The 20,377-nt window shown below is 41.7% G+C and overlaps 1 long non-coding RNA gene across 3 annotated transcripts in view; it reads right to left on the bottom strand.

The window, feature by feature from the left end:
* Positions 1 to 17,171, bottom strand: part of LOC136794842 (uncharacterized) — a 110,698-nt gene extending 93,527 nt beyond the window's left edge. For all 3 annotated transcript variants that reach the window (XR_010842170.1, XR_010842169.1, XR_010842168.1), the window contains exons 1-2: positions 17,033 to 17,171; positions 895 to 1,014 (exon numbers count right to left, since the gene is read on the bottom strand). This is a non-coding gene — a long non-coding RNA (uncharacterized lncRNA). The remainder of the gene's footprint in view (positions 1 to 894; positions 1,015 to 17,032) is intronic.
* Between the last annotated feature and the right edge of the window lie 3,206 nt (positions 17,172 to 20,377).

The raw sequence follows: 20,377 nt of genomic DNA on the forward strand, positions 1-20,377 counted from the left end.
TTATTTTAATGGACATAACACTTTAAACGAAGCCATCACATCTGTTCCACCTTCTAATTACAAATGCAAAAGAAATACAAGTCACCAAAGCATCATAAAAGAGTAAAACATAAGTGATTTAATGCATATGTATGTTCCTAAGTCAATGCAGCATGCAATCTGCTATGTTTTTTACATGTTCTGAGCACAAATCAGATGGAAAACCTGTTCTCTGATGACATGTGATTTCTTCTCCCTGGATAAGTTTGGTGCTGTATGGAAGCAATGCTTTGCACAAACGATTTGCACACTGCACTGCTGCTCTAGCAAGTGTTCTTGGCTAAGCTCTTCCTGGGGACTACTATTTTATGATCAACATAATGGCTTGCACCACTCTGATGCAGGTTGAGTACAAAAATATCTTAACCTAATGTATAGGGGAAATTTTCACTGACACATTAAGAAACAACTTCTTTTTCCCTCATTTTTCCTAAAGGGGCGGGGGAACATCAGAAGTATTAATAGTGTTATCCTTGCTCAAGGGGGCGACTAAATGGCATTAATGCTCCTCAGTGACTGCTTAAAGAATTGTGTGTAGTTCTCATATTAGTGGTAGAATAGACATTGGTAAATGAGGATATTATTTTCTTGTTTCTAGTAAAAAAATAGTCTCATTTAAAGAAAATATTTGAATGGGGTTAGCTTTCGGTACCTCTCAGTCAAGCAGAAAGGCAAGAATTTGGTTAGAGTTAGAGGTCAGGAAGGGCAATACTCCCGACTTACGACAAAGCAGCATAATCACAATTCCATGATAGCAACCAAAATTGAATTAACAATTCAATCTTAAATGTTAAGAAACTGTTAGTTATCGTATCTCTTCCTCAATCAAGGTTGGATCCATCCAGTTTCTCTTACCCGTTTTTCACCAGGGCAGGAAGTGTTGGCGGCAGGTAGGTGGACCTCCGTTCTCTCTCCGCTAAGATGTAGGCATCTCAAAAGCAGGGGCTATGTTTGATCCATCAGCATGGTCCATTACTGAAAAAAGACCCATTACTGAGAACAGAACTGAATAAATATTAGCTGGCAGCATTTTCTGAGTGAATGAGTAAACCTGAAAGTATGGATGGGTAATTGACTAGTCCTGACAAAATTCCGTTTCCAAAGGGTCATTTTATGTGGAAATATTAAAACAAGTGTTAATACAGCCTTTCAATCTGAGGGCAATTTTTCCACCTTGTTGATTATTGCTAAATTTCAGAAAAACCCCGTTGGTACCTCTCTCCCAGAACTGTCGTGAGGATAAAATGAGATAATATAGGTAAAGGACTTAAACAGTGCCTGGCCCAAAGTAAGCGCTTGGTGTAAACATTAGCTATAATTCTTCTGTTCATTCTTACCTATGCCCAAATAACTCAGCCAGAGCCTGATCAATTTCTCATCCAATAGAAAATTAATCATATTAACTATTAATATGTTTAAAAACCTGACTTTGATGGCAGCACTGGATAAAGCCAAAGATTCAAATGCACTGAGTACACACACACACACACACACACACACACACACACACACACACACAAGCATACATAATTAACAGGTGGTAGACAATCATCAGCATAAATTTTATTGAGATACAATAGAGAATAAAAGTTAAGAATATGGCCTTTAGAGCTGGCCAGTTCTGCCTTAGAGAACTAACTTTGTCTCCTCTTCTCTGTGTGAACTTAGACTTAACTTGTCTAAGTCTCTGCTTCCTTATCTGTAACATGGGAATAATAAAGAATACCTGCCACCTCATAGGTTTGTTGCCAGTGATTAATAAGACATAGTGCAGGGCTTCCCTGGTGGCACAGTGGTTGAGAGTCCGCCTGCCAATGCAGGGGACATGGGTTTGTGCCCCGGTCCGGGAAGATCCCACATGCTGCTGGGCCCGTGAGCCATGGCCGCTGAGCCTGCGCGTCCGGAGCCTGCGCTCCGCAACAGGAGAGGCCACAACAGTGAGAGGCCTGCGTACCGCGAAAAAAAAAAAAAAAAAGACATAGTGCAAAGCACGCTGCCTGGATCATTGTAAGTACTCAATAAATATTAGCTAATATTATTTTTATGGTTACCACCTCTGGTAGCAATAAAAGTTTCATCACATGCTGTCAAAGCATTTAAAGTGAATTCTGTCATTTTCATGAGCAAGAAGAAGGAAATCCTGATAGAGTTTGACAAATAAAGACCCCAACATAAATTATTTTCTCCTTTCCATACACAACTGACTTCCTTTGATATGAATATGAAATCTCCATGTGCATAGAAATGAGGAGAGACCAAATGCTCTTCACATCTATTTGGCTTTCTAACTTCAAAAGCAGAACTCTGAGGCAATCTGCTGCAGCATTCAGTCCTCACAGCCTCCTGACTGGGTTCACTAATACAGCATCAGATAGAAGCTCTAGTCTTCAAACAGCAACTGTCTATCACCTGATTGGCATAAAAGACATGTATACACCGAATATTTTTCTTCCAAGCTTCTTCTCCATCCTCTCCATTCCCATTGCAACACCTTCATGTCAAGGACATTCAGACTGTTGGTCTCCTGGTAGATATCCCTTCTGTAAATCACCCAAACTTTACTGCCACCTTTATCCTAAAACATAGTCCAATAATATTATGTCTTTACTCAGAAAAAGTTGTCATAACTTCCCAATGACTCCAGAATGCAGAAATATCCTTAGTGCTGGGTCTTCTCCATTTGCCCTTCCAGATCCACTCTCCACCCTTCTCCACTGTGCTCTGTCCAGTAGGCTCACCTCCAGAGGTGAACACTAGGAGCTCTTGTTCTTTGGCTTCCAATTGAGTTTAACCAAAGAGAAAACCTAAAAGGTCTAAATGAGGACATTGCTTGAAGTGAGGAAGAAGAGGGAGCCACCTTATTCTTCCCTGCCAGAATATGGTTTGGGGACTGGCTGCATTTCTCTACTTAAGGCCACAGTTCCTGCCAGGCATCCATTTCCCATGTAGCACTTTCCACATTCTGGTAACAGTTTCCTCCTCTTGCCCATTCAGGTCTAAAGGTGAGGATTGCTTCCCTTTTTAAACTCTTCTATTTTATCCCATTAAAGTATGTGATCTATTTCTTGATAGGACCTTGACTAATACAGGTTAGTTCTAGAAAACAGACCCTCAAAGTGGGATTCTGGGAATGAGTTGCCCACATATTTCATGAAAGCACAAACAAACTTCCTGGCAGGGAAAAATAAGACACTGGCAATCCATGGCATGTGCTACCATCATGAACACTCAAACTATCATCATCTCCTAACCATTCCCCTGAGAGGACCTGGACAATGCTTTATCAAGGCATTTAGAAATGCACTGACAAGAGAAGAACCAGCATCTTTGAAAGTCCCTGAGGTGGTGATGCAGAAGACAAAGGTGGAAGCTGGCATTGAACTTCCTGATTTCAAAGGAAATAATGGGACCTCAGAGTAATAGAAACCAGATGGCAGTGCTTAATCATCACATTAATTACCCCAATAAACCAGGGAAGGGATAAGAAAATATACATAGAATAGGTTGTCTTCAAGTAGAAGGGACAACTGTATACTTTGCAAGGGTTCTGTCTACTCTCTTGCTTTCTGTCATAAGACAGTCCAGAGGTATCTTGATTGCCTTGGTGTCCTGCAGAATATTTCTCTGGTCCAGTTCATCCCTGATATCATGCTAGTTGGATCTGGAGAACAGACAGTAGCAAGAACTTCAGGTGTCTTAGAAAGACATGTGCATCCCAGACTATGGAAGAAAATCTCCACAAAATTTCAGGGGCCTGCCATATCAGTGAAGGTTCCAAGTGTCCAGCGGTTGGGGAGCATAGCAGGGTATCTCTTTAAAGTATAAGACAAATATTTTACCTTGACCCATTTTTCCCAAAGAGCATTAGGTTTGTTGGGCCTCTTTGTATTCTAGAAAAAAACATAGGTGTGCTGCTCTGACCCAAGTTCTGGATCACCTGTGAGGCTGGCAGTTTTGATTAAACATGGGCGGCCATTCAAACTGCTTAGCCACTTGGGCCGTCTGACCAATCATATCCAACTGGACTGGAAGGGTCTATGGCAGACAGGGATGCTCATGGATTCTCTGGCAAGTCCTAGTAGGAGAAACGCAGAACACCTCCCTTGGGGTTTGGAGTATGGCCATGCCAACTCCTACCAATGGCAATTCTGTTAGAAAGTCAGATCCAGACTTGCTACCAAGCCTAGTAGAGTCTGAACACCTGACCATGGAACATCAAGTGGTTACCTGTCATGAACCAGATGTGATTTGATTGACTGGATCAGAAAATTGGATGTGCACAGCAGTATTCCATTATCAAATGGAAATGGGTTGCTTAAGACTTCGCCCAGGCAAGTCTGCAAGGGACTGTAAAGAGCACAGACGGTGACTCAGACCCCCACTGTACTTGCTCCTCATACTGGGTTATCTCTTTCCCAGCCCGAACCTACGATATCTTGGAGAGTTCTCTCCATTACCGGTTAACAGAAGAAGGGAATGCATGGGCAGGTTTACTGATGTGTTTTCCAGCCTACTGGCACCAGCCAGAGGTGGAAGGTGGTTATGTTCCAGCCCTGAAGGCAGTAGAGGAGAAAAATCCTCCCAGGGAGCCAAACTGTGGGCAGTACATCTAATTGTCCACTTTATATGCAAGGAGAGAAGGCTTCATATGTGAATCTACAATTATTCATAAGCAATGCTCAAAGGTTTGTCAGAAGGTCAAGTTTTAGGAAAAAATGACATTGGAAAAATGGTGGCAAGGAGGTCTAAAGGAGGAGGTGGGTAGGTAACTCCTAGGAATGGGCACAGCATATGAAGATATTCGTGCCCCACATAAATTTCTACCATTGGACATCCACTGAGGAGGAGGATCTCAGGAATCTGGTGGACAATGTGACCTGTCTGACGGGTGTCAATCAGCTTCTTTTTCCAGCCACCCCAATACTTGTCCAATGGTACCATGTACAAAGTGGTCATGGTGGCAGAGAGGGAGGTTTGCATGGGCACAGAGATGGGGACTTTCCCTCACCAGCACTCACTGGCCACCTTCATTGCTGGCTATCCAAACAGCCATCAGCAAAGACAACTCAGCCTCTACTATGAAATCCTCCTGGACAGCAAAATGAGGAAAAGATTTTTCATAGAGCTAAACAGATCCATTGCAAAAGACAATTCTCTATTTTGAGATTAGGTCCTTCTGCTTTTTGGTATAAAAATATATTTTTATTTGATTGCATAATGATGGTAGGGTTTTTTGCTTTTATTATTTGTTTGTTACTCAATGTTTATACTAGACAAAATAAAATATGACTACCTTATGTTGGTTTCTGGAAATTTTATTAGTTTGTAAAATCTAGCAGTCTAGAAACCACTGGTGTACTGGTTAAGAGCACTGAAGCCCTTGGCAATAGACCACCAACCCCAACTCCACTACTAACCTCTGGAGGAAATTTACTTACCCTTTGTAGATCTCTGTTTCCTTACTGACTTCATATGATTTGAGGGCAAATTAAATGAGGCATTGCCTATTCTGGATATTTCATATACATGCAGTCTTATAATATACAACCCTTTGTGCCTGGTTTCTTTTACTTAGCATGTTTTTGAGGTTCATCTATGTTGTAGAAAGTATCAGTACTTCATTTCTTTTCATGGCTGATACCCTATTAGTATGTACATACTACAATTTACTCATCATTTCATCCATTGATGGACATTTGGGTTATTGTAGCCATTTTCTAATCACCCTTCATCATTAATGATTTCCAGCATGGTTATTCCTTTCTATTTTTCACTTGCTTCTATTATTTTGCAGTAAAAGACATTCAAGATCATTTGACACTTTAGTTAATGTTGAAGGACCCATATTCCAAAAATGCCTTATTTCTACAGATATTTGTTTCTGCAAGAGCGTCCTCCAAGACACAAATCATAAAACCTGAGTGGCTCAGTGAAAACTCTGAAGGGAAGATAATCATATAAAGAGAGAACTTTGGTTCAGTCAGTTAGATGGCAAATGGTACATCTTCACGGCACCAGCCCCAGCATTGGCATGAGGTATCATGAAAGAGGTCTTCCCTGGGTGTGGAAAGGCTCTGTCATCTCTTCTACTTCTGTCTAGTCACTCAGTCCCCTAATTACAGACCAACATCAAGAGGACCTTTTCCCTAATTGGATACCAACTCCCAGGAAGAATAAGGAGTATGGTCCCATACAGAGATTATGGGGCCTGCTGAATTGATTATGTGATTAGGAAGTAAACTAAGTCCATGACCTCTCATATGGATTATCCAAATGTAAGGATGACATCATCACTTGCTTTGTGGTGTTTTTCCCCTCCCCTTAGACTCTGCTGCTTCACATGATGAATTCTGTCTCTGAAACTGCCTCACCCAAAAAGTTGTATATCTACACCTCACTGAAGGAAATGGAGATCTGGCAATGATCCAGTTCATTTGATCAACATAGCTGGCGGAACCAGATAATTTAAGCTCCAAATTTCCCCATTAATCAAAATTGTCTGACGACGGCTACATCTGCTTTTACTTTGGGTTGTGTAGACACAGTCTAATTGTGCATTTCCTAAAACCTGAATTTTATCATCTGTAACATTCATAGAGCTCTTCTTGCCCACATTTCTTTCCCAGCCTGTTTGACTGAACAGATAACTCAGTAATTAAAATTCATAATCAACACACGTTGAGTATTTTTCCTCTTTCTTATGTTTTTTACAATCCTTTCCCCTGACTTCTGGGTGGTTTGCCAACTGTCCGACTTTTCAGGAGTAAATGCTAGAGGTTATCTTCCCAAGGGGCCACCATATTGGCCGCCTTTCTTAACCCTTTCCTCTCATCTCAACCTCCCACCCCACCACCTCTGGAGGCAGGAACTTCAGAAACATGGACAGTTCTGACTATACCTCAAAGGCTAGTTGCAGAGTAAAGTAGTAAGTAGAGAAATAAAAAATGGAGACAACAGACAGTCTGGTTTGAAGCAAATATACCATTGGCTTTACGGCTATGATCTCCCTTTTCAGAAGGTCTGTGAGTCCTAGACAAAGCCCATTAGGCAAGTACCACTGGAATGGAGCCTGGCCAAGCCAAGCTTGTGTCAGACAAGGAGGAGGAAGGGTCAGTGGGCTGGCAGGCAGCTAAGGTTGCAGTTAACAGGAGGCAAGAAAGCCCTTTGTAAAATGTTTGCCTGGGGGCACAAAACAGATGCCTTCTGAAGAGGAAGACCAAGCTCATGAACCTGACTTAGTTTCTTTCCCAGTTGACCATGTGGGGGAGAAAACAAAACTCACATGGCTTCTAAAGTAAACCTGAACCAAGATTATCACCAACATCCTTAACTGGAAACGGACCCTCAGAGTCAGGTCTTCTTCTGGAGTCCTTGCATCCTTCCCTTCAACGCACCCATAGTTTCTTTTCTCCTCAGCACTTATGGAAGCCTTCCTCATGAACAGATCTCTTTCATCCCACACAATAGTCCTGTAGCTCCATCTTACAGATGAAGCCACCAGCAAAGTCACACCTTGGCGGAGCTGCCTGCCTCTGTCCCATTCCATCCCAAGAAGCTTTGCTTCTTGGGCCCCAAGAAGCAAAGCTTCTTGGGGCCCAAGAAGTTGCTGGTTCTTTAAAATCTTAAGCACTGAGATTCAAAGCTGCTGTTGCACAATCCAATTAGACAAATCCTTTTAATTGGCTTGTGCATTTCTCCCAGAATTACCTTCACCCCAGTACATAAATGAGGATGCCTCCTCACTGTTCCATAAACTTGTGAAGCTGAGATGGTATTTTTAACGCACTCATTTTAAACAATGTCTGTGCCGTACCCCTTTTGCTTTTGCTGTTGGTGCAGGTGAGGAGCTGCCTAACAGCTGAGCTCCGGATCCGACATGTGTGGCCCGGGGCGGGCCTTGGATTCTTCAAAGGGTAATGTTTTCACACGTGGCAAAACCCTCAAGTGTTTTCAGTATTCGTGGCTCAGTATAGCTCCTTCATGTGTATTTCACAGACAGGCGAGAGGCACCTAACAATGGAAATTCTATCACCTTATCTGTTTTACCTTCCTTCCAACTGGAAAGCACACACACACACACACACACACACACACACACACACACACACACCCCTAGGAAGTTCACTTTCTTCTTGAACTCCAAAAAACTTTTATGATTGTACATAGAATCCTCTTAGAGTAGTTAGAAGTGCTATGCATATTCCCAAAGCCCTGAAGAAAACATGGTCTGGAATTCTTTACTCCAGCAGAACCTGCCTAGAAGCAATAAGATTTCCTAAAGTTCCCAGATAGATAGGACGCTGACTTCCTAGCAAGAGAAGGCTGTGGGCCATACCCTGAGGGCTGCGTGGAAATGAGGGTGCAGTGCCCTTAGTCATGCTGCAGAGAAACCTCAGATGGGGCAGAACTGCACTTCCTCGAAGCAGGGCCACCTACTCAGCTCTCTATGTGAAGGAAAATAGGAAATTTTGATCTCCCTATGGTCCCCCACAGACCATGCTACCTTTGGTGGTAAAGGGTTCCCAAACACACCACTGTGGCATTAAAGACTATTTTGAGCAGAGGCATTTGAGTTCCTGAAATCTCTTTTCTGCCTAAAAGCAGAGTCTCACAAAAGGACTCAAAAGAACTCAGTCGTCATGAGTCCCAGAGCTTGCAACTGGGAAGACTGGCTCATCATGGGAGATGAGACACTGTCATAAAACTATCATGTCTCCCACCTCTTCTTCTAAGCATCCATCTATCTTTTCAAAAAGTCATTTATGGGCTTCCCTGGTGGCACAGCGGTTGAGAGTCCGCCTGCCGATGCAGGGGACACGGGTTCGTGCCCCGGTCCGGGAAGATCCCACATGCCGCGGAGCGGCTGGGCCCGTGAGCCATGGCCACTGAGCCTGCGTGTCTGGAGCCTGGGCTCCACAATGGCAGAGGCCCCAACAGTGAGAGGCCCGCGTACCGCAAAAAAAAAAAAAAAAAGTCATTTATTTTCCGGTAAGTGCCCTTCTCCCTTTTCCTTTCCGCTATTAAGATGGTGTATAAGCCCCAAATTCTAACCACTTCCTTGAGTTACATCTTTCTGTGAGTTCCCTTCGATACATTTTAAATCTATCTTGTTAATCTGTCTTTTGTCAGTTTAATTTGCAGGTCCTCAAGTTCTGAACCTAAGAGGGTAGAAGAAAGGCTCTTCCTCCTCTACAGTGGGATCAGCATGTGCTGGGTATCCTCCCTTTTCCCCTCCAGATCCACTCTCTCCTCTCTGCTCTCTGCTCTGCCCTAGGAGACTCACCTGTATGGACTACTTCAACAGGCTCCCTTGGTCCTCTAGTTTCCAGTTGGGTTTGGCTAATGGGAAGCCTCAGGAAGAGCTCAGAGAAAGAAGAATGAGGTCAAGGTATTTATTCCCTCAGTTCCCTCCAGTGCTGTGAGGTCACCATGGGCTATGTCCCTCAGCTGAAAGCCCAGCTCCTGCAAAGGAGCCCACTCCACATAACTTCTCTGACTGCCTCTTCTTACCTTTCTGGTCTAAGGGTGAGAGAGTCCTATCTAGCCCCTGGGTACTACTGTACCCCTTGAAGCTTTCTGTAACCCTCTCTGCCTTTGTTCATGGTTTCATATGAACTCCTCCAAATTACCCAATTTGGATGTGCTTTTTTTGTTTTTACCGGAACCCTTGCTCATATATAAGGAAGATGGAAGACAATCATGAATTTGGAGGCAATCTCATTACCTTTGAATGTAATCCCCATCTCTGGGGAGTCATTGAACGCCTGCTACTCCAAGCCCTCTCTCCTGATTTGGCAACAGGGTCCCAGCCAACTATTTCATGCTCCTTTGGAGCCGTGAAAGCTCAATCACTGCTCTTGCCACTTCAGCCACCGTCCTTGTGCTTATGATCAAGGTGAGGGGAGTAAGTAACCAGGTACCACCACCAGCATGCCAGCACTTGTGAGTAAAGGACAAACTGATCTTTTCTGTCTCTCTTTCATCAGAGAGTTGATTAAGTCTCTGCAGGATGTGGTGAGAAGACAGCTGAGCCAGCACCCACCATGTGCCCAGAAGAATTCTCTGCAGTTACTTTGCCTTAGGTCTCAGTACAAAGCTGCAGCCTCTTCACACCCTCCCCACAGAAGCCAAAGTGTCATTTAACAGAGCACTCCCCTTAGAGGTGGGAGGAAGTCTTTCTCTTCTCTCTTAGAAGAAAACTCTCATCCATCTATCTTAGCCAGAGTCCCCCCTGCATCCTCTCTCCAGTAGATCTCCCAGAAAGGGGGTGTCCCACCTAGGACATTACATGTTAGCTGCCAATGCAGGAATGTGACCCCTTGCTTCTTGTCAGGGTTTATAAACAAAAGAGGAGTCACCTGGCCTCCCCATATGATAAGGGACACCTCTGGCCATGACACACTCACCTGCACTGTCTTCCCATTACCTAAAGGATTCCATCTAAACTCCTCCACCTGGCATTCAAGGTCCATCAGGATCTGCCCTCAATCTGTCTTTCCAAGTATAACTGAAACTACTCATCAGGTGACAGGTTAGATGATCAGAGACCTTACAGGCCAAGTCAGGAGTCTTCACCTTCCTTGTAGGTGATGGGCCCTGGGCAGTGGGGGAGATAAGATGATTGCAATGAAAGATCATCCAGACCCCACGTGGTGGAAGACCAGAATGGAGGTGGCCTGCGCAGAAGTGGGATAGGGAGGTTGGGAGGAGGGAGAACCACGGCTTCCTTGGAATGTGACCCTCCCCAAGGTCAGGAGAGGTTGTGAGTGAGCCTGCACTCTCTTGAGAGGAGCACGTAGTATGGAACAAGCTGCTGGCAGCTCCCAGGGGGAATCGAGGGGTCAGAGTCTCAGCTGCTGCAGCCCTGCAGCCCACCTGACCCCCTGTACAAGGGAAACTGGAAAAGGGAGGGAGAGAGAGGTTCAAAAAAGGAAAGGAAGGGAAAAGAGAGGCCAGTTCTTAAAAGTCAAAGTCTCTGGGTTCTTCCAATGTCCTGAGCTGAGATTTATTCTCACACCCTCTCTAACCTTCCTTGGCATTTCAGAAAGCTGATCAGACCCTGTAACTCAGGGAGTCAAAAGGAAAGGGACATTCAGAAGTTAGGGTTAGGAGGCAGGGATTCCTGCACTGATAGCATCTCCTCGCCTTTCTGCCAGCCTGTGTGCTGAGATGCTGGCAGGGTTGCCTGGGAACAGTCATGAATCCCCAAGGTGAGCAAAGAGGCTGAGAATCCTTGCGTCCTGACTTCAAGAGAGACATCCACCTCCTTAAAGATATCCCTGTCAAAGACCCGAAGAGACAATTCACAGAAGAAGAAATAAAGGTTCAATAGCACACGTAATGCTGGACAACCTCACTACTGATGAAAAATGCAAATTAAGACATCATTTTTTATCTATTAAACTACCAAGCACTGAGAAAAAGATAATACCCATTATCGGGGAGAGTTTAAAGAAACAGAGCCTGTTATAAATCACTGGTACTCATGTAAAGTGGAACTGTCTTCCTGGTACTTTTTAGTAAATATCAAAACCCTGAAAAGTGGCATACCTGTCACCCAGCCATCTCTCTTAGTGGATTTATCCCAAATGACTAATTAAGAATGTGACCAAGGTACTAACTTTCATCAGATGATTGCCTTATGTTCAATCCTCAATCCTCCATATCAAAGGACTGAAGATGGTATTTACCCCTCTTAACAAACAACTCCTCATTATGTTACCAGCTGAGTGAAAAGAATATTGATTTTTAATAAGCACATGTAGGACAAAAACATTACCTTAGTGGCCATATAAACCAAAGTCCCACATTTCTTTTTTTTTTAATTGAAAAGCCTTATATAATACATACGACAAATAATTCAATATGGATTTGGTCCATGCTGGGTCACTCAAGAGAGATTAAGATGCAGTAACAAAAACTTTACAAATGTGTGTCATTTGTCACCACACAGCTGTATTTCTTGCTCATGTTACACATCTCATATGGGTAAATGGAGGGTCTGCTTCTCATCTCCACACTCAGGGACCCAATGTCCTGGAGCCTCTGTATCTGGAGCATTACTGGTTATGCAGGCAGGGGAAGGGAACCTGAGTGGGTACTGCAACAGCAATTCAATGCTTCAGCCTAGGACAGATACCCATCACTTGTTTTCTAGGAAGAAAAGAAGTCACGTGGTTGCACAAATAATTTCAAGGGTGTGGGAATTGCCATTCTACTATGATTGTAAGGAAGAAAAGCAGAAGCAAGTGAATCATCCTTGTGTCTATCACACAGGCCAGGGCCAGGGAGTTTGTCTCTAAGACGTGAGACTTAGTATCAGACTGCATACTTCACCCCTGAAATTTTCTGAGGGCATTAGGAAAGAAGAAGAAACAGGATCAGTCCCATTTACTGATGATTCATTCAGTGATTATTGAGTATTTGTTCAGCATTGTGCTAGGAAATTAGGAAAATACAAGGAATTATAATCACAGTGTTTCCAGGTGCTTAAATCTAGTGGAAGAGGTAATACTATAATATTTCATTTAAATTTAATTTATATAACATTGCATATAATACAGCATATAAAATGTAGGGGCTCCATAATAACTACTGACAACGATACAAGACTATGGTTTCTTAGCCTGTTTCAGGCTTTAGAATCACTCAGAGAGCTATTTCAATGATACATAATCACATTCCAGTGCCAGAAATATTGAATATTTGAATCAGCAAATATTCAGTGAGATAAAGGCCAGGCACATGAATTTTGATTAAAATTCCCTAGATGACTCTGGGCTTACCCCATTTTAAGAACCCTTGAAAAATGAAAATCCAACAGTCATGCTCTTAGGGACAAGTGGGTATTAGAGACACTAAACAGAGATTCAGAGGAGGAAGAGGAACCTGTAGCCTGTAGCCTTGTGGTCAGGAAAGTTTTCAAGGGGAAGGTGGCCCTGGGTCCATGAAGGAGGTGTAGGGTTTGGCTAAGTGGATACAAGAAGTGAGGAATGGCCAGGGTTCAGGAGTAGGTGTATGTATATATAAATTATACTAGAGGGATAAAAAACATGTCAATCAAGTGAGAAATTAAGTTGCAATGATGATTAAAAAGTGAGTATTTAGTTTAGACCAATATCCAACTCTATAGAAAGCCTTTGAATCAGCATAGTTCCTCAGCTATTTAGACAATGACAGGCAAGTGCTTCATTAATATTTGTTGAATTAATTAAATTATTAAATAATCAATTCTGAATTGAGTAACTGAAGATCGAACCTCAAAAGTCTAAGAAGGTAATTAATGGCTGTTTATGAATAACTGATATCCAACTTCTTTGGTTTTACTTGTCCCAGAGATCAAAACTAGAAGTTATATGGCCCTTTTGTTCTTTTTAATAATCTATAAGCTACTCCTACTTCCATAAAGCATTCTCAAAGCTCACTGAATGAGCTGAGGAGGTCATTGAGATCTCCTAAAAGGCAGAAGCATTTTGCTATACTAGCCTCTCCTAAAAGGAGAGGCTAGTATAGCAAAATGGTTAAAATCATGACTGTTGGGGTCAAACAGACCTTGCTTTATCACTTACTAGCTGTGTGGCCTTGGACAAATCAGTCAACCTCTTTGGAAAGTTTAGATAATACTATCTAACTCATACCTAACTCACTTGAGGATTAAATAATATCAAGACCATAAAGACAATTTAGAAAAATCTAGAACAATGACATGGTCAGGACCAGTACATCTTAACAATTACCTGAAACTATCCCCTGTGACAGTTGAGGATATCAAAATCTGCATTCAACTAAAGCAACAGAAAGATCCACATGGTAAAACTCAAATATCAAACCACTCAGTGACCATACCTTTATTGACATTGGATTTTAGACTTTATTAATTTATACAATTGCATTAAAAATACTGGACATTTTGCCATATGCTTAAACTACCTTGCTGATAGATGGAGAAAACTCCCTGCATTTTGTTTTCACAAATCACTGAGACACAAATGATTAGCCAACAAACTTTCTTTGCATTGGCCTGACCTGTATTTACAAGGTTCTCTGTTGGCCATTCTACCTCGTTTTCTTCCCAGCCCTGTGCCACCAGCTAAAACAAACACGTGCATCTGCTCATAAGAAGCACACTCAGATCTTTGTCTCTTCCAGGCAAAGAAACAAAACAAACAAGTAAACAAAAAAGGTTGATATGATAAAAATTGAGCCAACCATGGTTTTTGGCTATAGAACACCAAACTAGCTAAACTAATTTTAAAAATCAAAACAGACTTGACTGCATGAATGCACAGTTTATTGTATACTAATCCAAAAGAGTGGGTTCATAGCTGGCCAAATAAAAGCAATAATAAGAGTAGTTAGCACTTTTAAGCATGACACTGTGTGCCAGGAATTGTGCTAAATGCTTTGTATGGATTACTGTGCTATCCACACAACAACCTAATAATGTAGTACTATTTTATCCACATTTTTCTTAGGAGGCAGTAATAACACCGAGAGGGTAAGCAATTTGCCTAAAGAAACAACAAATCACTAAAACTCAAGTTATGTTACATGGACCTCAATTCCAATGCTTGGTTATTGCCAATAATACCAATATCAGGATTGCTATGGATATAACACATCTTGATTTTAATACGGTCTTCAACAAAACTTCCTGAAATTCTTGTGCTCAGTATCTGAACATTTTAGCTGGGTATTAGCAAAATGAAATAAATATATAGTACACTGATTAGCCCTGGCCAAGAAGTGTGGATTACTATCATTACTATTCTTATTAAACTTTATGAAGGATGGTGTCTAGTTAGGTCCTATATAGCTCTGTCTTCATCAAAATATTACTGACTTGGGATGAAAACATAGAAGAGCACTTAATATATTTACATGCTACAAATAATGTTGTAAAAGTTATGAATAAGAAACTGAAGATTCAAAGACTCTCAATTGGCTCATTCTTTCAGCCCACAGGCATTTGTTAAGCACCTATGAAATGCCAGGCACTGTGCTGGGCACACACAGAGTTAAGAGACACAGTCTCTGACCTCAATGAATTCATAATCTAGCCAAAGAAACTAATAGTCTGCAAAATGAACAATTGGTATTGATGAGACAAATACAGAATCCAGTTTCTGAACTCAAACAATCAGTCAAACAAGTACAGGATGGGAAGCGGGGAGTAATGTGGTTCAATAGCCCTTGATGTGAAAAAACTTTGGAGTTTATTTTGTTCCATGCTCCATGATTCAAGAGCAAAATGTTGCTCTGAGAGACACTAATGTACTCCTGGAATGTGTTAACGACAGTGCAGTGTTTAGAATAAAGCAGGTGATAAACTAGCACTCTGGGAAAATCCGATCTAATCCACAGTTCCGGGTTCAATTTGGGTACCAAAATCTAAGAGGTGATGAGAGACATTTACAAACTGGAGAAGATCTAGAAGCTAATGGCAACCAAGATAATGATGATTCTGAATCATGCTCCATGAAGAATGGCTGGAGACCTGTGAAAGAGAATTCAGGAGCCTTGGTAGCTGTCTTTGAATATCCCCAGAACTGACAGGTGAAAAGAAGGATTAGATGCCAGCCCCTCTCCAGAAGGCAGACTAAGTACTAACAGGAGGAAAATGTACATGGCAGGATCTTCAAACATCACAAATGTAGCAAAATCAATGGAAAAAGAAGACAGAAAAGCCTAAAGGCAGTGGTCTATTGTTGGATTAACTTTCTTAACTACTTATCTTGTATAGGTTGTTTGCAGAGAAAGAATGGTACCCAAGATAGCTCATAAGGGGAAGATCGCATCTTGTCCAGCAATTCACACCATAGCAAGCATTTTAATAAGCACCCCTTGCACATGAAGCCAAAGCAGGTAACACACAGCCAGCTGAACCACAGAGCAAGAAATAAAATACCCAAAGTCCCCAAGAAAGTCCTGTTCCTTTGGAATTTGAACTTGACAGGGTTACTAAATCCTGAGAATTGCCCCTTGAAAATGTGTCTGGGGGCAGACTCTTCCTTTCCAACACCTGCCACCCTGACTGTTATCACCCCACTCCTGACTCCTTCACCAGATTCCCAAGGGACATTCCTTCTGCTTTAGTTGGACATTGTGTTTTCGTATTGGGATGGGGGAAGGGACTCACGAAATATATTTAAAGAAGATTACTCTGGTAGTCATGTAGGGTACAAACTGGAAGGAGTAAAATTGTGCTTCCCAAGATGAACCAGGGCATTCCCACCCCTTCCTAAAAATTCAAGGACTGCCTTTGTAATGCTTCCAATGGTAACTATTAATGTCAGCCAACGGTCACTGAATGTTTACCGAATTATCTTGTAGGAACTTTTTAAAAAATGAATTCTCTCGATTCACCATCATTTTACAGATAAGTAAACTGAGGGACAGAGAGGTTAAGGACGTACAGATTGTTACAGATTGTTAGTGATAATCCTTTGCCTCCCAGCCCATCTGAACACAGGTAATCCGCCTCTGACGTCCTCCAGTTAATTACTATGCTAGTTTGCCATCTAATAACTACTTTTTATATCATTTTAGAGCCTTTAAATTAGTAATCATTCATAAGGTTTTTAAAAGAAATAACGAACAAGATTACATATAGTGGAAATAACCTTCAGCTGAGACGTCTCCTGTGATAACCAAGGCTGTTTGTTTGTTTTCTCCTCTGGGCCTCAGTTTCTTTGTGGATGAAGGGTTGACATAAGGATTCACTTTGTTGTAAAGCAGAAACTAACACACCATTGTAAAGCAATTATACTCCAATAAAGATGTTAAAAAAATTAAATTAAAAAAAAGTATATGAAGTTTCTCACAGCTCTAACATTTTATGGCTCTTGGATGCAAGAGGTTGAATGCAGCACAAGCAAAAATTAGAGATTATTAGAAAATATTACTAAACCATCTAGAGCCATCTTTCTTTTCTTTTTTGTCTTTTACCATTAAGAAGTGAGGCTAACCCCATGAAATTGAAGAAAAATTTGACCTTTTCTGCCTTCGGAAAAACGCGTCTTCAGGAGGAGAACCGCGGGAGGGGCTGAGGCGGGGCGGCGGCGCGCAGTGGCGGGGACGACCGGGATGCCTTCTGGGGCCTTCACGGAAGCCGCGTGGCCCTGGCGCACAGCTCCTCTCGTGCCCAGAGAGGCACGTATCCGGACAATCCCTGGATCAGACTGACCCCTAGGGGCAGCGCGGCAATCCGCAGCCAGGGCTCCCGCGCACACAAAAGGAGTCGCCGGAGCTTCCAGCTGGAGCGGCCCAACAAATCTGCAGCGAGGGCTCTCAGATGCAGACACCACAAAGCCAAAACATTAACATTTTGCTTGCTATTTATTCAGCTTCTCCGTCTTGAATTCCCCCTCGCCAAGTAGCTTCCAAATGTGTCTCTTTGAGTATCAAAGTGATCACTTTGGATTAAAGTATTCCTTCTCAAAAGATACCTTAATTAAAATGTGTGTGGTGGAGGGAGGAGGGTGGAGAGAGACCTCTGTACTTCTAATTCCTCTATGAAAAAGAAATGACTAGTTAAAGGAAAAGGGGGATGGCCTTTTCACAACAGGAATTAGGAGATACAAAATAAGTTATTTTCAAGCTTTTTATTTGTTTCTTTCCGGTAATTGTTCAAAAGCTTTGGATAATGATGACAATAATAACAGTATCAGGTAACATTTACTAAGTGCTTACTATATGCTGCTAGGCGCTGTTCTCATTACTTTCACTTAGCATACATATTATAAGGCACAGAGAGGTTAAGTGACTTACCCAAGGTCACACAGCTGGCAAGTTGCAGAGTTAGGATTCCACCCCATAGCCTCCTTCCCTAACAGGTATACTGCACTCCCTTCTAAGCTGTAGCACTCAAAGCATTTTTCAAACCTGAATTTACACACTCAACGACTTCAGCAGATAGCAAAATTTTATTAACACTTAGATAACCTAGCACTCCAGGTTCAAAAGGAAAAGTCAAGAGTTTCTCAAACAGGATGAAAAGAAGTAGGATTATCTACAGGGCTGGATCACTGCCACAGTAAGGACTCGACACTGGAGACTGATCCCAGTTATTTTGGGCATCACTTAAAAGTTTCTTTGGAGGAGATTCTTAAACTCTCCCTCAGTTTCCTCATCTCTAGAATGAGGATACTAAAACAGCTTCATCATAAGGTTCTTGTGAAATTATGTGAGATGATTCATGTTAAGGGCGTACCACAGTGCCTGGTACTGAGAAAAGGTACCTGATTTTTTATTGCTTCTTATTGAAACCTGACTATGCAGGTTCAGGGTAGGGGAGAAAAAGATGGTTATGAAGTTGATTTCCACATGCTTCCCTTGGGAAACCCACTACAGAGAAGGAAAAAGGAAGACTCATGCCTAAAAAGCTCTAATATCAGGCAAAAAATTATTGACCAGAAAATATCAGTGAGGTGGACCCTGGAGGAGTATGCACCCTAATGTGGGAAATGTGCCCCATCCCCCTGTACACCCAGAACCGCACCCAAGACTCAGTGCCCAAGAAATGGTCTGTGACATTACCTCTAAAGCATTCTTACCCCACATTTCAAACCTGAGTCTGATCAAGTCTGTAGAACTAACTACCAATTTATGGGTAATACAGAAGACAGAAGAACATATTAAGCCACGCTACAGGAATGCAATCAGCAAAAAACAGAATGTGGGAAATTCTATAGGACAAATGATCCAGTTTCTTTAACAAATAAATTATAAGGAAAAAAAGGGAATGTATAGATTAAAAGAGATTTAAGTGACATATCAACCAAAGACAATGGATGGACTTTCTTGGAATCCTGATTTGAATAACCAACTAAAACTAAGTATGTAAACATTTATGAGACAGTCAGAGAAATTTAAACATTGACTATAAACTTGATATTAAAGAATGACTTTTTATTTTTTTGGATGTGATCATGGTATTGTGTTTATGTTTTTTAAAAGAGTCCTTGTCTTTTAGAGATACTTACTGAAGTACTTATGAATGAAACAGTATGGTGTCTGGGATCTGCTTTAAAATAGTCTATTAAAATGCCACTTGCAGCAACATGGATGGACCTGGAGATTATTATACTAAGTGAAGTAAGTCAGACAGAGAAAGACAAATATCATGTGATATCACTTACATGTGGAATCTAAAAAAATGACACAAATGAACTTATTTACAAAACAGAAACAGATTCACAGACATACAGAACAGACTTGTGGTTGCTGGGAGGAGGCTGGGGGAGGGATGGTTAGGAGTTTGGGATTAGCAGTTGCAAACTATTATATGTAGGATGGATAAACAACAAGGTCCTACTGTATAGCACAGGGAACTATATTCAATATCCTGTGATAAATCATAATGGAAAAGAATATGAAAAAGAATGTATATATATGTATAACTGAATCACTGCTGTGTAGCAAAAATTAACACAATATTTTAAATCAACTATACTTCAATAAAATAAATTTTAAAAAATAAAAATAATCTATTAAGGGTAAAGTTGAAACAAGTCTGGCCATGTATTGGTTATTGTTGAAGCTGGGTGACAGGTACATGAAGGGTCATTTAACTATTCTATTTAGTGTATACAGTTGGCCCTTGAGCAACAGGGGTCCACTTATACATGGATTTTTTTCAATAAATGCATTCTACAGTACTACACAATCTGTGGTTGGTTGAATCCATGGGTGCAGGACTGAAAATACAGAGGAACCTCAGATACGGAGGGCCGGCTGTAAAGTTAGACTTGGATTTTCTACTGCATGGGGGTCAAGTGCTCCAAACCCTTGAGTTGTTCAAGGGTTAACTATATACATGAAAATTTACATAATTTTTTTAATGAATGACTGATCTAACCATGGATAAATAAGGAACCAGGTGAAAAGACGTACATGGGTGCAAGTGCAGAGGTGGGAACATCCAGGAACAGTGAGCAACGTAGACTAACACAGATTATGTAAAGAGGGGTGGTGACACATGGGTTTGGGCAGAAATGATGAGAACTGATTAGGAAGAGCCACGAATACCTATCATAAAAAGAGCAGCTAACGTTCTTTGACAATTTCTATGTGCCAAGCATATAGTTTCCCTAACACTGTTTGGTGTTAGATCAATAATTAATTCCATCTTCCCGAATAAAGTGAAGCTTACAGAAGGGATGTGACTTTTGCAAGCACACAGAGTCAGCAAGCTGAGGAGCGAAGATCCAAACCGAAGAGTCTGACTAAATAGTCCACCACCTTAACCACTGCTGGCGAGCAGTGTGGGTTCAACTCAGAGCCGGGGCCGGGCTTACTCAGAGCTGTGCCCCAGGAAGATTCATCTGGCAGCAGCACA

This window comes from Kogia breviceps, chromosome 9 (genome assembly GCF_026419965.1).
Source record: "Kogia breviceps isolate mKogBre1 chromosome 9, mKogBre1 haplotype 1, whole genome shotgun sequence".
Taxonomy (NCBI): domain Eukaryota; kingdom Metazoa; phylum Chordata; class Mammalia; order Artiodactyla; family Physeteridae; genus Kogia; species Kogia breviceps.